This window comes from Vidua macroura, chromosome 3 (assembly GCF_024509145.1).
Source record: "Vidua macroura isolate BioBank_ID:100142 chromosome 3, ASM2450914v1, whole genome shotgun sequence".
NCBI classification, from domain to species: Eukaryota; Metazoa; Chordata; class Aves; order Passeriformes; family Viduidae; genus Vidua; species Vidua macroura.
In genome coordinates, this window is record NC_071573.1 from 34,235,841 (window position 1) to 34,250,249 (window position 14,409).

Here is a 14,409-nt window from a genome sequence, read left to right on the forward strand (position 1 = left end):
ATGGTTACCATAAAATAGAATAAATCAGTGCTGCAGAAAACTGCACTACAAACTCTGGAGCTCTCGATGTGTTTGCAGGGCTTAAAACATACCTGGTGCATTTTAAACAGATGAAAATTATGGCTCTCCCTGAATAAACATAATTTCTTTCCCAGATATCTTTTTGAAAAATAATAATTCAAGGGGTGATCATAGTGGGAGCACAGACAAACACAAAGAATAAAAAATACAGTGTTTGACATTTTATCAAAAGGTGTCTCTTCCCTACCATGTCCAGAAGCTGGATTCATGGACCAAACTTTTCACCACATTCTTGTCATTGCTTTTTAAGCTATCTTAACCAGCTGCTCTTGGGAATTGCATGTTATTGCCTTGGAAAGGTGATTATCCTGCTTGAAATTGTAGGCTCAGCTTTGGCCTCTGGAGGAAGGAGTTGTGCCGTGGATCCCAGGTGCTGCAGATGCCAATACCCGTGGAAGGATCAGGGGACTCCACAGCCAAGCTCCACCTCTCTCTGCCCAGGCCCTGTGGAAGATGTGGGAGTTATTTTTCAGATTCATCACCCCTGAAACATTGTTTTTCCATCAACATTTTGAGGGTGTTATTGTTTTTAATAAATAGCAACATTGTTTTGCCATTTGCAAATTACAATATGAATGGACCCAGAAGACATAACACAAGATAAATTTACAGCTGAATGTTCAAATCTTTTTCTCCAAAATTCAATCTATGTGTAGATTTTCCCTTAAGCTGAAGTACAGGCGCATTTAGGTGTGATATGAAGCTTGGGGAGCACTGAAGAAACTGTAAAAGTCAACTGATATTCTTTGGAAATTAAAAAAAAAATGGAAGTAATTAATTAATAATTAATCCCCTGCAGAAATGACACAAGGGACAGGTTGCAGGGGAGATGCCTGAAAGCCAAAGCTGTACTTCAGTGGCATCCAAGGTGGGAATTTTGCAGAGTGCCTGTAAACAATTTTGTTTTCACTGTGATCAGTGAGCAGTGGCCACCCCAAAGCAGGAGGTGTTGTGGCTCAGAAGACCTGGCTGTGAAAAATACAACCCTTATTGTCCCCACGCACATGCCGGTGGTCTGGAAAAGGGTGATACTGGTTGACATTACTATTGTGTTCGCTAAATGGAGGAGCTGTTCAGTCCTCCCCATTTAACTGATGCTCTCAGTTGTGGTGCAGCTGAATGGCACCACTCTGCTGTGTTTTACCTCCCTGGGTATTTTCTGTGCAGGGAACTGCAGTGCTATTGTAACTTTTCTGCTTTCACATAATTCTTCCACAAAAAATAAACCAGTATGTTGAAGGGGAAACTGCCTTGTCACTGTCCTAAAATCCTTTATCACTTGTGGTAACCCACAGCACACTCCCTGCACGTGTTATCTTTATGTTCACACTCTTTACAAGTGCTGTGAATAAACCCAAATCCAATTGAGAAAGTTCCTCTTTGCTCACATTTCAATACAGGGGTGGAGCTATCACCTTGGAAAGAACTTTCCTCAGCCAGTTGTGGGTGCAAAAGAAAAAAAGCCAACCTATGAATGCCTGCCACACTACAGCACACAAAGCTGCTGCTTTTAATGGGTGAGGCTGAGGGCTTTTCTGTTGTTCCTTTGCTCTTCTAATGTGAAGGGCTGTGAGATATCTTTGAACTAGCTACAGATGTGAAATTTAGTAAACAAGTATTCTTTATCCCATTTCTGTTAAGAGTTTGTCCTGACAGATGTCTTCTTCCTCCTGAGGTTTAGACCACCGTTTAATCTTTTTTTTTTCCCCTTTTTTCCTCCTTTAGCCCCTGAAGCATTTCACAACATGATGGGCAAAGGCCCAGTAGTAATTAGGCTGACTGAACACTGGAAATGTAGACAAAATAAAAGGCTGGAAATGACTGATGTTCTCCAAGCTGGTACTGCCAGGTCCTGAGGTCTCAGTCATGACAGCCCATGTTTCTGAGAGTACTTGTACACAGGTGTGTGTAGACCTTGGGTCCTGCTGCAGCCTGGGGCTGCAGGCTCAGATATCTACACAGAGCTCCTGTATTCCTTAGGTCAAACCCACCTGTCCCTGCTGCTCCCGTGTTGTGCCCATGGAGCAGGGTGGGAAGGAGAGGCACACAGGTTAACACAGTGGCAGTGCACAAGCTGCCAGGTGTCACTCATCTGATCTGCACTGAAGAGGAAATCGTATTTTTCAAAACTTTCCATCATGCCATACAAAACACTGAATCCTTCCAAATCTGGAAGGGATAGCCTGGCATGATGCCCCAGGTCATGTCTTACATAAAGTTCTTTTTCTCCTGCACAATGCTCTATATCCTACTTTTACAGATATTCACTAAGCTACCTTAAATCATAACAGCCAGGCCTCTGTATGGCTGTGCTTAACTCTTGCTTAGCTCAGGGCATGTTCCCATTCCTCAGGCCTCAGAAACCACTGAAACTCTCATGTTTTCCTGGTGGCTGCCTTCTTGCAGCTGCCCTCCTCCCACCAATTGGATCACCTGCCAGGCTTTCTAGTGCACAGGGCACGGCAGCCTCCAAGGGGAGTATTTGTCTGGGGAAAAAAAACTCAGCGATACTGTAGCTCTGAAGGTGCAAGTATCATTAGCCCTGGAGATGTGAAGGTCACCTGGTTCATGTTGAGCACGCTCCCTGGTCACTTACCTGAGTGTTGAGCTGGAGAGATCCATTTCCATGTGCTGGGATTGGTCCATCTCCGTCCCTGCCGTGAGGAGGTGTTCTGGGGTGATACCACTGCCTGCTCAGCGGAGGCTTCACACACCCTGCCTCACATCAGCAGGGACAGCCTTTGAGGCCACACCAGCCTGGCAGAGAGTGAGTGAGCCATTCTGCCAGTGTTAACATCACCACTGATGCCTAAACTCGAATCCCAAATTTCACCAGAGCAGTTCTTCCCAAATTTTCTGCTAACAGCGCAGCTCCTCTGCTGTTTCCCAGCTGCAGATGTGTGTCCATCCCATGGAGCCCCAAGGGAGGGATCCTCTGTGCTGACTTGAGGGTACCAAAGGGTCTATCTTGAATTTAAGGGCTATTCTACCCAAGGCCAGGATTCAAGCTGATTGTGCAGTCTAACAGCTCCCCCTCAGACGCTTTGGATCCCTTTACTTGCCTCGTTCTGTGAGGTTTATCCTAAAGAAATCAGGTTACAATTGTCCCTCCTCTGCTTAAAGCTTGCTGGAGTAGGTTTAGATGGCCAGTTACAGTAAGCTTTTCACTGGTGCAAGCTACAATTTGCCAGAGAAACTTTACATGACAAAACTTGTATCCTAAAAGTAATTTCTAGTAACTGTGAACTTCAGCGATGTTCGATGACAAAAGTCAAAGCAAAACTAAAATGTGCAGACTGATGTACAACTACTAGGGAGAGGAAAGTTGGATACTGATATTAAAAGATTAAAAGAGTCAACCTTTAATCAGCAATTTTATGTTTGTTATGGAAGAAGGAAATAAAGAAACATACAGCCACTTAGGCCAAGTGAAACCGATAGAGAGTAATTAAACTTGAATTTATCAAAACAAATAGCCAGTACAGAAATATCAGTGTATTTTTTCCCCTCAACATCTATCTGGTAAAGACCTTTTGGCTGTAATACTAACATTTTTGTGACTATTGGGTCATTGGAGACTTGCCCACAGCAAAATAAAATAAAACAAAACCCCTACTTTTAAGCACCAGATTCTCTTGACCAAAGCAAGTGTTTTACTGCTGTGTACTAGGGCATTCTGGGCAGCTTATTTTCATCCAGAAAAAATAAAATAAGCTTTCCGAGTACAAAAACCCTCTCCAGCCGCAGAGGATATGCTGGCACTAGTGTAATTAGAGAGGTCAGGAATCAGGTAACACCACCAACATTGCTTTATCTTTATCAACTGGGAAAAAAAAAAACAGTTAAGTAAATTCCTTTAAAAAGTTAAAGCTGCTGAAGTTAATGCATTGTGGGAGTTGAGTGTGCTTTGTTTGTGTGGTAAATTTATTTGCCAGGTACAGCATGAGCACAGCAAACCATGATGTTTGTCTGGAATTCATGAATATTCAGTTATGGGCAGCTCTAAGCACCAGACTGAGTTGGGACACAGTACATGGGTAGCATAATTTATTGGAATAAGCATAATGTATTGGAATAAGCATAATTTACTGGAATATTGATGGAGAAAAACATTTTGAAAGATTTTAGATGTTTGGGTAAAGAGTTGGCAAAGTCTGCAATCCAATTCCCATCATGTGGTAACCTATCATCAAACATTGGCTACCAAAACAAAATCTGGCAGATCTGAAGTTTACCACATTATGTCTCCCAGTCTGCTTTCGTAGCCTTTCCCTTCCTCAAACACTCAGGCTGTGTCGTGTTTTCCCTGCAATGCCAAGAAAACAGAACGCTTTACCAGTGCACTCCTTACTTTTGGTTATTTTTAAATCTCCACAAAAGCTCCCGCTTTCTTCTATAGCCAATGCCTCTTGTTTATGGAAGCAGCTCCAATTTATTTTCTATAAGGAAAAAAAAAATCTATTGCCTCAAAAGTGCTGCAAGTATCCATATTGTTCTCCAGCATTGTTTTCCTTATAAAAAAGGAATTCTTTGGAACCGCCGAGGAATTGAGTTGCCTCCACTCACTAATTTTTAACCCCTCCCAGCTCTCAAATAGTGGCTTTCAAACAGTGACCTTTCCTTTTTGTGAAGGCCAGCTTGTTATTTTGGGTTGGATTTCCCTGCTGATTGTTCTGCGTTTCCTCCCGCGTTGCTCTGCGGCAAAGCCGCTGCTGCCGTTCCCGCTCCCAGTGGGATAACCAGGGTGACCACCACCCTGTGTTCCTCCCCCCAGCCCTGCTGCTCTTGGGGGCTGGGGTGCAACCACAGGGAGAGCCATACCCCTGGCAGCCTTTCCCATCTTCACGCTGATGGCCCAAAACCATCAGCTTCTGATAACAGCAACAAATTATAAAATCCTACAGTGGCCATTAACCACCTTGTACACGTGGTGGTATAACCATCATTCAGATGCTCAGAAATGCAACAGCAGCTTTCTAGAACTGCTCTCAAAGAGCTTCACCCATGGGTGTCATAGGAAGACACACATAAAAACATGACCTTTCCTAGTGAAACAGCTGATCCACTTCTCTGCATGGGAATAAGCACCTCGTTTATATTCTGTGAGAGTAATTATTTGTCATCCCTGTATATTCTCTTTCTTGTAACAAGCTTTTCCTTAATATTATGAACCTCTTAGAAGGACATGCAAAACTCATCCCTTTTCACATAGTACCTCTGCAGGAACTAGTTTGGGTCACTACAAAATGCTGAACCCACAAGCAAAAAGCACGAGACACATGTAGGATTCAGGGTGAGCCTTGAAATCAGTCAAAATCTCTAATATAATCTTTAAACAGAATCTTGGCTACCTGAAGCAGAGAGGTGCAAAGTCCACCCACTCCAGGGGTTTTTTTTTGAAACAGCCAAGATGTAAAATACAGATTCACTGTGCTGAAGGATCTCATCTCGATTTCCAGGTGCTGACACTGAACCTGGCAACAAGTCCTGTCAAAAATAAACTGGGACATCTCAAATACACTCAGCAGAAAAACATGTACATCTTGATTCCTTGAGGACTGCTGCAGGCCTAGGAATCTGGAGCTCTGAGCAGACAGGCTTTGTTTTAGGAGCAACATGTTCTGCTGCATTCATAAGAACATGTTCTCAGAAATTCCAGCTCATCAGGAGTTTCAAAGCTCCTCGTTTTGGCCTGATTTTGGGATGTAACCTGAGTGTGAAGAGATGAGGTTTCTTGGTGTCTTGTGAACTTGAAGTGCTGCTTTTCAGCCAAAGCCCATCTAGACCCTTCCCTCAACTGGCATGTACAAGGCACAGGGACAATAAGTGGAGTTTTCTGAATACTCATTTAATTTTCAAGTTGTTTATATTTCAGAATTCAAATTGAGACAAATTGTATTCTTCTACCCAAAACATTTGTAAACTTTTTCACTTCTGTTTCTTTTTCAGTAATAGTTTCCATCTGCCACTGACTGCATGGAAAACCTCAATTTAAAAAAAAACAATTTAAGAAATGCTTATCTATTTTTACATCTATTTAGTAATTTTACAGACTTCAGGTAAAGGAGAAAAAAAAGATAATTCTAATATAATCTTTTGTCTTGTACTTATTTAATGCAGAGGTGTGATACAAAGCTGAGATCCTGTGCTAGCCAAACTTTTAATGCACTACACTAAGAATATAGGTAAAGCCTTGAATAATTGTAAGAATAATAAAATAAGAGGGAACAAAAAGGATAAAATGACCCTCCCACCGAAGCCTTCAACATTGGCAAGTACCTACTGTGTTCAGAAAACAGAGTGTGAGGCAGAAGGAAGGTGACAAAAAGGAGAAAAAACAACATCTAAAATTTCAAAATGTTTCCTGAAGATCTAAACAAGATGAAAACTTAAACTTGGGGAAAATATTTTGGTGCACCAAATACTTTTCATACAAAAAGTCTCTATTTTACAGGATAAATGTTTAAGACATAAATGTTGGCCATCTGTAACTGCAGCAGTGAGTGAGGTAGCAAGATGGAAAAGGTGTCGTGGCAAATTGCCTTGCCTCCCTCTGGAGTGTTGCACTGCAATGAGTTGGCCCTGGTCCCAGAAGCAGCAATGCCATATTTGTGTTGTGAGAAATGCAAGGTGCTCAGGCCTGGGAAAAGACCTCTTCTTGTGTCCACACTGCCTGTTCCAAAACTGCTTCAATACCACAATTCTCACTGCATCCAGAGTGAAACATTTCCTCATCTCTATTTCTGCTTATAGGGAAATCACTTTTTGCTCCTTGTGAGTAATTTGGGCTACAAATGCAGCAATGAATATGCTACCTAGTGGGAAAAAGGGAGATAAATATGTATAAGTGGCTCTCCTGCTGTTTGTGTGGGCTTGTGTGTGCCTGAGCACAGGCAAACATAAATACACACATATCTTATGCCTATGGAATATCTGTGTGTGTTCAGTGGCTCAGTTCCAGTGCAACTACAAACACCCGTGCTCATTATAGGAAAATGTGTGGTTCTTACTTGAAAACTGTCTGAAATCTGTAAAAACGTAAAGGCACCTGCCTCACACAAAACATCTCCCCTGAGCTTGTTTTATTGAGCAGTGTTTATACTTGGAGTGTACGTGACACTCTTCACTTGAGACACCATTATCCAAAAGTCCTCCAAAGCTTATTCCAAACTATCTGACAAAAAAGTATTAACATCCTTCTTCAATCACTCTTTTAACCAGTTCTTAACACATCTTCTCACCCCCTCATCGATCCATCTCCCTAGAACACTTCTATTCATCCCACTAATTAGAGGCAGATTGATTTTTAGCATTTCACCTTCCGCTGTCTTATTGATGCACAGCTTGTCCAGGGAGGACAGTCACCCTGTGGTGGCAGTGACAGAGAAGCTCAGTCAGATGACACTGATGCTCTGGGTTGAAAGGAAGTTGGGGCTATTCTGATTTACACAAATCTGGGATCTTTCACCTTAATGATGAGGACTTTTTTGAGAGCTAAAGCTGAATTATAAACTGATCACAGCTTCCCGGCAGCAGTCATCTGTGTTTTAAAATGAATGGCTGTCTTTACAGAATCTGAGATTATCTGTTAAGTGATTACATACCTACACAGGTGGCAAAAGATTAGCACCTTCCCTGCACCTCCCTCAGTGTCAGTGTTATTCTTGTGTGCCCAGCCACCTCTGCGGGCCCACTCCAGACATGAGCCGTGAGAAATGCAGCTGTTGATTTACAGGGAAAGTTAAGAAAATGATGTGGGGAGCACATCTTTCCAGCAGTTCAAAGACTGTTCAAACAGTTCTGCTTCTTCTGCCTGTCTCTCTCTCTTTTTCTTTTTTTCCACTTTTAGGCTTTAGTGTCTCTCTCTTTTCCCAGGGGTATATGTTAAAGGAAGTGCAACTGATCATCAGGCTATATATCCCATTTCCATGTTATTCCAACCTTACTTGAAGAGATGATGTATTTGATAGCTTTTAGCTAGGCTCTATCACTCTGAATTTCCCCTTTTTTCCACTTTGCACTTATGATTTGTGATGGGCAAATCTCAAAAGATTAGAAACTTGGCTTGGATAAGCAACCTTATGTTTGAAGTTTACATTTCAATTTTCAGCGATCGGGGTCGCTGCAACAAGTGTATGAATTACCTGCCTCAGATTAATGGGATTTGAATGACCAGAGACTTTGGCATACCTTAGGAAGAGGAATAAGCTGATACCTGTATTTCCAGCTAACATAGTTACCTTGCCCCAAAATTAAACAGACCAAAGGGATTTATTGATTTTCAGTCACATTAGGGGAAATGAGAGCTGAAGGCATCAGAGGATTGTTTGACTTTGGAGCAGGACTCAAATGCTGTATCCCATGTAAAGGCTTTACCCTTTGGATGCTCTGGCCAGACAAGAGGCAGGGGTAGAGATGAAAGTTGTGAATGCTTGTACAGGTGATGTCCTTTCAGAAAATAAAATGTGTGTACTCCCCAGATTGCATCAGTGGCTGCAAAGCACCTGCATTTTCCTCTGGGCTGCAGAGTGCACTCTTAGCTCACCGTCTCTGGAAGAATCTGTTATTGTTACTGTGAAAACCTTAACTGTGATTCTTCACTGACATTTGGCACCACTTTGAAATCAATTTTCCAAAGAGATAGACTGACTACAAAATTGGCCTTGACTGTATTTTCTCACTGAGAATGCAGACAGGAGATGAAAATCAAAGTTTAATCCTGTTGCCTGCAGAAGCAAAGCACAAAACAATGCCTATCTGGGATGTAGCATCTCTCTTTTTATTTATCTATTGTATGTCTGTGTCTGAGACAAGTACGTTCTTGCTCTGTTTCCAAACAGAAGAGCATCACAGAAAATACCTGTGATGAACAAAACAAATGTATCTACTTTTTTTGGTAAGGTTTTACATCAGCTAAAAAGAAATCTGGCTACAGACAACAAAAGGGTCTCACTAAAACTGGGTGGAGGGTTGATGGAATTTTGATTTGTCAAAAAAGTTCTCATCAGGGAGCTCTGAGGGTTATAAGCAGGAGACAAAGCAGTTCACAAGTTTTTTAGCTCAATTTTTGCAGACCTGAAGAAGTCTAGCTGTAAGCATTTTGGGGCAGGAGCTGGGTAAACATTACTGATATTGGCCACAGGTATCTAAAATGGCAACACAAAGAAAATAATTTCTCCAGTGCCATAATTTTCTCAGCAAAATGAGTGCTGAGCTCTTTGGAAGGTCTGGCCTGAGAAAGTGGTACAATGAAAAACAAAATGGTTTCCTCAAATGGGTGGTACGAGGCTTGGGGAATGAATGTTTGTGGAGCACTCAGCCCCTGGTATGAAAAGGTGCTGTAAAAGTTCAAAGTATTATTGTTATGGCATACTTACTCAGCAAGGCAGGGAATATCAAAGGCTTTCTTCTCCCAGCTGGCTCAGCCTTATCTCAAGGAACTGTTGGTGGGTGGTGATGGCTCTCAGGGACTGGTGATGACAGAGGAGTGAAGGCACTCACTTTCCTTGCAGAGCTGCTCTGGGCACCCTCCTGCTCCTGCCAAGGCTCCAGTTCCTCCGTGTGCTTTTCGGTGCGCGCACAGCCTGTTCCCAGAGAAAAGCCTGGAATGAAAACACAGAGCTCTGACACCTGGCTAATGGAGGCACTCAGGCAAGGCCTTTCACTGCAACTGGTACATTGGGAAATAATTGATACTAATTGCTTCAGACATTCAAAGCTGCTGGTCCTCCTTCCCACAGACTATTTTTAGGCCCAATTAGGCAGATGAAGTGACACCAGAATTCAGAATTAATTTGAGTACACTCAAATGTTTGGGCTTGCTTTTTTTTTTTTTTTTTTTTAATGCTTTTCTCTAGGTAGATGACAAATTTCTGAATTACAAAAAGCAAATAAAGGGATTTTTTTCTTTCCCCCCTCCTCTACTAAGTGATGTTCAAGGACTGAAAGACTCGCTCACTGCAAAACCATTTAGGGCTGATTGTTGGGGAATTTCCTCTCAACACCTTAAACCCAAAGCAAATAACAGAATATGAAATAACACATATTCTTGGCATCAGGCTGCATGAGAGCTCTTACGGGTCTGTTGCAAAGGCTACCAACCCACCCATCAGAAGATAAAATACAATTAACTAATTCATTATATAAATATTTTGGGTGGGGAGATATGAATTGGCTTATCTCTATTATTGTTATCATTATTATTAGCTGCTGTTTGCTAAGACTGAGTTTTTCAAAGCCTTCTTTCATATTAAGGAGCCCAAATTTCCTTGTTAAATCCCACCCTAAATTTTATGGTGATAGCTTTTGCAAGCTACTGGGGAGCACAGGCAGGAAGGGAATTATAACTGGTGAGATAATATTCATGGCTGTTATTATCAGAATTTATGGACAAGCTATTTCCATGCTATTTGAACATAATTCATACATTTGGGCTAAGGGGAAATCCATAAGTATCCTCCAGCAAAGCCCCAACCTGTGCAATGTTTTCCCGGATAAGGAGCTACTGTAACTACCATGGAAAAGGCAAAATCTGACTGCTGGCCTCCCCAGTTACTGTGCTTTCACAAACCCTTCTAAAACCTGAAAGCTTCCCAGTCCTCTGGAACAGGCAAGCCATGAGCTGCCCTAGGTTCGCAGGCTCGGAGGCAAGCCATCAGCTGGGTGAAATGCTGGTGTTGCCCAAGCCAGCAGGAGGTCTGCCCCTGAATTTGGCAGGGCAGCTCTCTGCCTTTGCAGGGCAAGCCAGGGAGGAGCTCTGTCTCCCAAGCCCACTCCTGTGGCTCAGCATGAGTGCATGTTGGCCGTGCGAAGTGACGGCTCCTGTGCAGTGCTCAGATTGCAGGATGTGCCACCATCGCCACCGGCTTTGTCCCCCATGGGAAGAGAGGTGGGGAAGCTGGGTTTTGGCCTTTGCAACAGGCAGGGCTCGCAGGATCAGCTGCCACAGCAGCTGTGATGTGAGTGCCCTGATTTTGCCTGTGCCCTCAGTAACCCCAGGCTGATACATGATGGAAGGTGGTCATGAAATGGCACCTGACTGTGAGACACAACCATCCTGCCCCCAGGGAAACCAGGACTCCACTCTCTGCTGTAAACACAGCACTAGGTCAGAGCATTCCTAATGGAATTGAGTGACAGGCTTCCCTTGCTCTTATGTCACAGTCCCAATTTTTCACTGTGTCATGTCATAATTAAGTACAAGAATTTGAGTCTGACTGCAGTTTACCTTCACATAAACTAAGCTTTAATAAGAAATATCTGATACTTAGGAAAAACCCTTTAATACATCAGCAGAAACAAATGGGTTTTTCTCTTTTTACGGTATCACACATACCTCTCCCCTAATTTCTTTCTGAAGGCAACACATACATAATTTTGAGTCTCGAGTTTTTTCTCACCTGTATCTCCTAAGCATGTCTCAGCACTAGGATGGTTGGTGGCAGAGGAGCAATTAATACTGTCTAATAATAAGTTACAAATCTGTGGCAGAAAAACATAAAATATCACCAGCTTCTCAATATTGAACTGCTCCAAGATGCATTTATTTTAGACAATCCAGGCTGTAACCTTACCTCAAAACACTGAGTCATAAAAACTACTTACATGAACAAAAGTCCCAATCCATTGAAAAAGTCCTTTTAAGTGCAGTTTTTAAACCTGAAGTCTTCATAAGGTGCTTGCCCTGTTTCCCCCCCCAAAAGGGTTCATAGTTCCTGTGAATTCCTGCCTCATCACCCACTTTCCTGACTCACATCTAAGCACCATATTCACCTTTTTATCTCCACCTGTGCTTTGCAGTGAATCTTACCATGGCATCTCTTTAAGCAGTGCCAGCTGATGGTGCTGAGACCCACAAATAGAAAGATCTTCAGTCTATAAAAAGCTAAAAAAAAAAAGAATAAAACAAAATATATGTTAATAATATATTTTCAGAGACTTGCAGGAAACATTAGCAACTAGTCTCTACCAAGACAATGAGCCATGAGGAAAATACTGAGCTTCCAAAATGGCAAACATAATATTCTCATAGGCACAACATCAAGAGAGATTTGTCCTCTGTCCTTGTCTGTGACACAGATAATGGATTCTTCAAATCCCTGTCTCTCAGCAGCTTCATAGCAGGACATCTCTGCAAAGTCACTAAAAGCTGAATCTCACAGAGAAAAGTCACTTTTCCACAATCTTTCAAGAAGTCTTTGTAAAAAGGGACAATGCAGCAGAGGAGGGAAAGGAAAACTGCTGTAAATATCTGAAAGTAAATTGGAGTTTATCTACAATAGCTTTGTGTTGACACTAGATATTCATGCATGAAAATTTTCCTGACTTTTCTAATAGAAATTACTCCAAAGGAGTAAATGCTTTGCTTCAGTCTCAGTTTCATGCCCATGAACATACCAGAGATGAAAGGTACCTGGTTGAATTTGGGTAAAAATAGATGGGATTTTGAAAAGCGGGAAGAAATGCCTGGGAAAAGTCACCTACATATGGTCTTAATCATGCCAGTGGATAACCCCCACATTACCCTTTAAAAGGTCATCTGATAAACATCAACATTGGGCTTTTCTCACAAACCCAACACCTAAAATTGCTTCAGGCTACTGTAATATGGCATGAGAAGTTAAATTAGAAGCATATATTTGGTAATAGCACCTTTGAGAGGGAGTCTTCAAAAGCCTGTGCCCCCATTAAAGGATTAGAAGTCCAGCACACATATCAGCAACTACTCTCCATGCAAAGAGAAACAGAACAGGAGACAGAAATCAGTGTTTCATTCTGATTAGTTTCTTTGATTGATGTAATGTCTTAATTACCTTTTTTTAAAAACATTGCTGCAAGCCTGCCACTGAGAGAAGTACTATAAAGAATACCACTATGAAGTAGAGATTTCAAGCTCTCTCTTATCTCTCGTGAGTCTGGTAGTGATCTTTCAGAAATATTTGGTGGTGAGACACACAAAATAAAGCAGTCTCCAAGCCGCTGGTAGTCTTGGGTCCAATTGTTTTCAGGGGTACCCAATATCCAAGTTACAGACTTGGAAGCAAAATCATTCAAGAATAAGAATGGGGTCATTAAATACTTCTGGAAATGTTCTAATTCTGTATGAAACAATGGAAGATAAATTAAAAAAGAAGCAGGGATAATTAGTCAGTACATTCAAAAGCACTTCCTGGTTGTTTGGGCATTTTCCCTTCTGGAAGCAAATCCATTCAATTTTCCCTGAGTGCCAACATTTTGAGGTTATCTGCCCCAAAGGCAAATAGATCCGATTGTCCAAGAAATAAGGATGAAGGCAAAGGGCACACCCTAAGGATTGAAGATTGGCTGAGAAATTGGAGAGTTTAAGGGAAAAGAAATTCTCTGTCTCAAGGTCACTGATGATTTTAGGATGCCTTTAAATGGGGAAGAACACTCCTAACCACAGTTTTTTATACTTTTGTTGTTTTTCTCTTGTTCCTGACTCAAAGTTCAGGGCATCTCTCCACTTTCCAAGTAGAGTCCTGAGTTATGCTCTGGCATTTTTGCATTTTAAGTAAGGATAGATGGAAGTAAAGTTTTGCTCCAATTTTGATAGCCTTTTGCAGCCAGTCAGAAAATACTCTGCACATGGGTTTTCATGGAATTTCCTATTTATTTCACCCCAAATTCATCTTTTCAGTTCACAAATCAGGAAACAAAATTTCCTCAGTGCTGGCTGTACAATTCTTGCCCAAGAACTGGTGATCAGGCTCTGCACCTTTTACCAGATTTTAGGATTTGTGTGGGGTATAGCCTTAATTTCTGAATCTGTTAGAGGTGATCAAGGCATTACAGAAGCGGCCTTGTTTTCAAACAGACACAGTGACTTTGAACTCCTAAATTTTCTCTCTCTAAAGTCCTAAGTTATCCTCATGGGTTTTCTCTCCTGGATTCATGAGAGCAGTAGAGTAGCTCAACTGAATTTTCTTTCCCACCTCCCACTGAAGAGGGACATTTCTGAGGCCATTTTCCCCAGTATTCCTGTGTTTAACAGGTCCCACCCCCACGGACTCGTATCTTAAGAGCATACAAGCAGGAGCAGGCTGCTGCAGCAGGAATCCAGAAGCTGGAGCTGTCAAACCAAGCCTAATTAGATACCAAAGGGGCTAATAAAAGAATGAGTGTTTGTTATATTTCTGGCAGGGATGGTTGCTGAAAAGCCTGGAGAGAAGGATCCGAGACACCTCAGCCCCCAAGTTCCGATGGATGTATTTCTAGTTGATCAATCTCTCTGTCTTTGTGCCTGAGCTACTTCCCACTTCAGGCCTCTGACAGCTGGACAAAGCAGGGTTTGAGCCGTGCCTTGCTCTA

The 14,409-nt window shown here is 42.0% G+C and overlaps 1 long non-coding RNA gene across 1 annotated transcript; it reads right to left on the reverse strand.

Annotated features, from left to right (window-relative positions):
- Positions 1–4,155: 4,155 nt before the first annotated feature.
- Positions 4,156–11,185, reverse strand: LOC128805221 (uncharacterized). Its single transcript, XR_008436329.1, has 3 exons — positions 11,116–11,185; positions 9,459–9,683; positions 4,156–4,387 (listed from the first exon to the last, which is right to left on the reverse strand). It is a non-coding gene; the product is annotated as an uncharacterized LOC128805221 (long non-coding RNA).
- Positions 11,186–14,409: the final 3,224 nt, after the last annotated feature.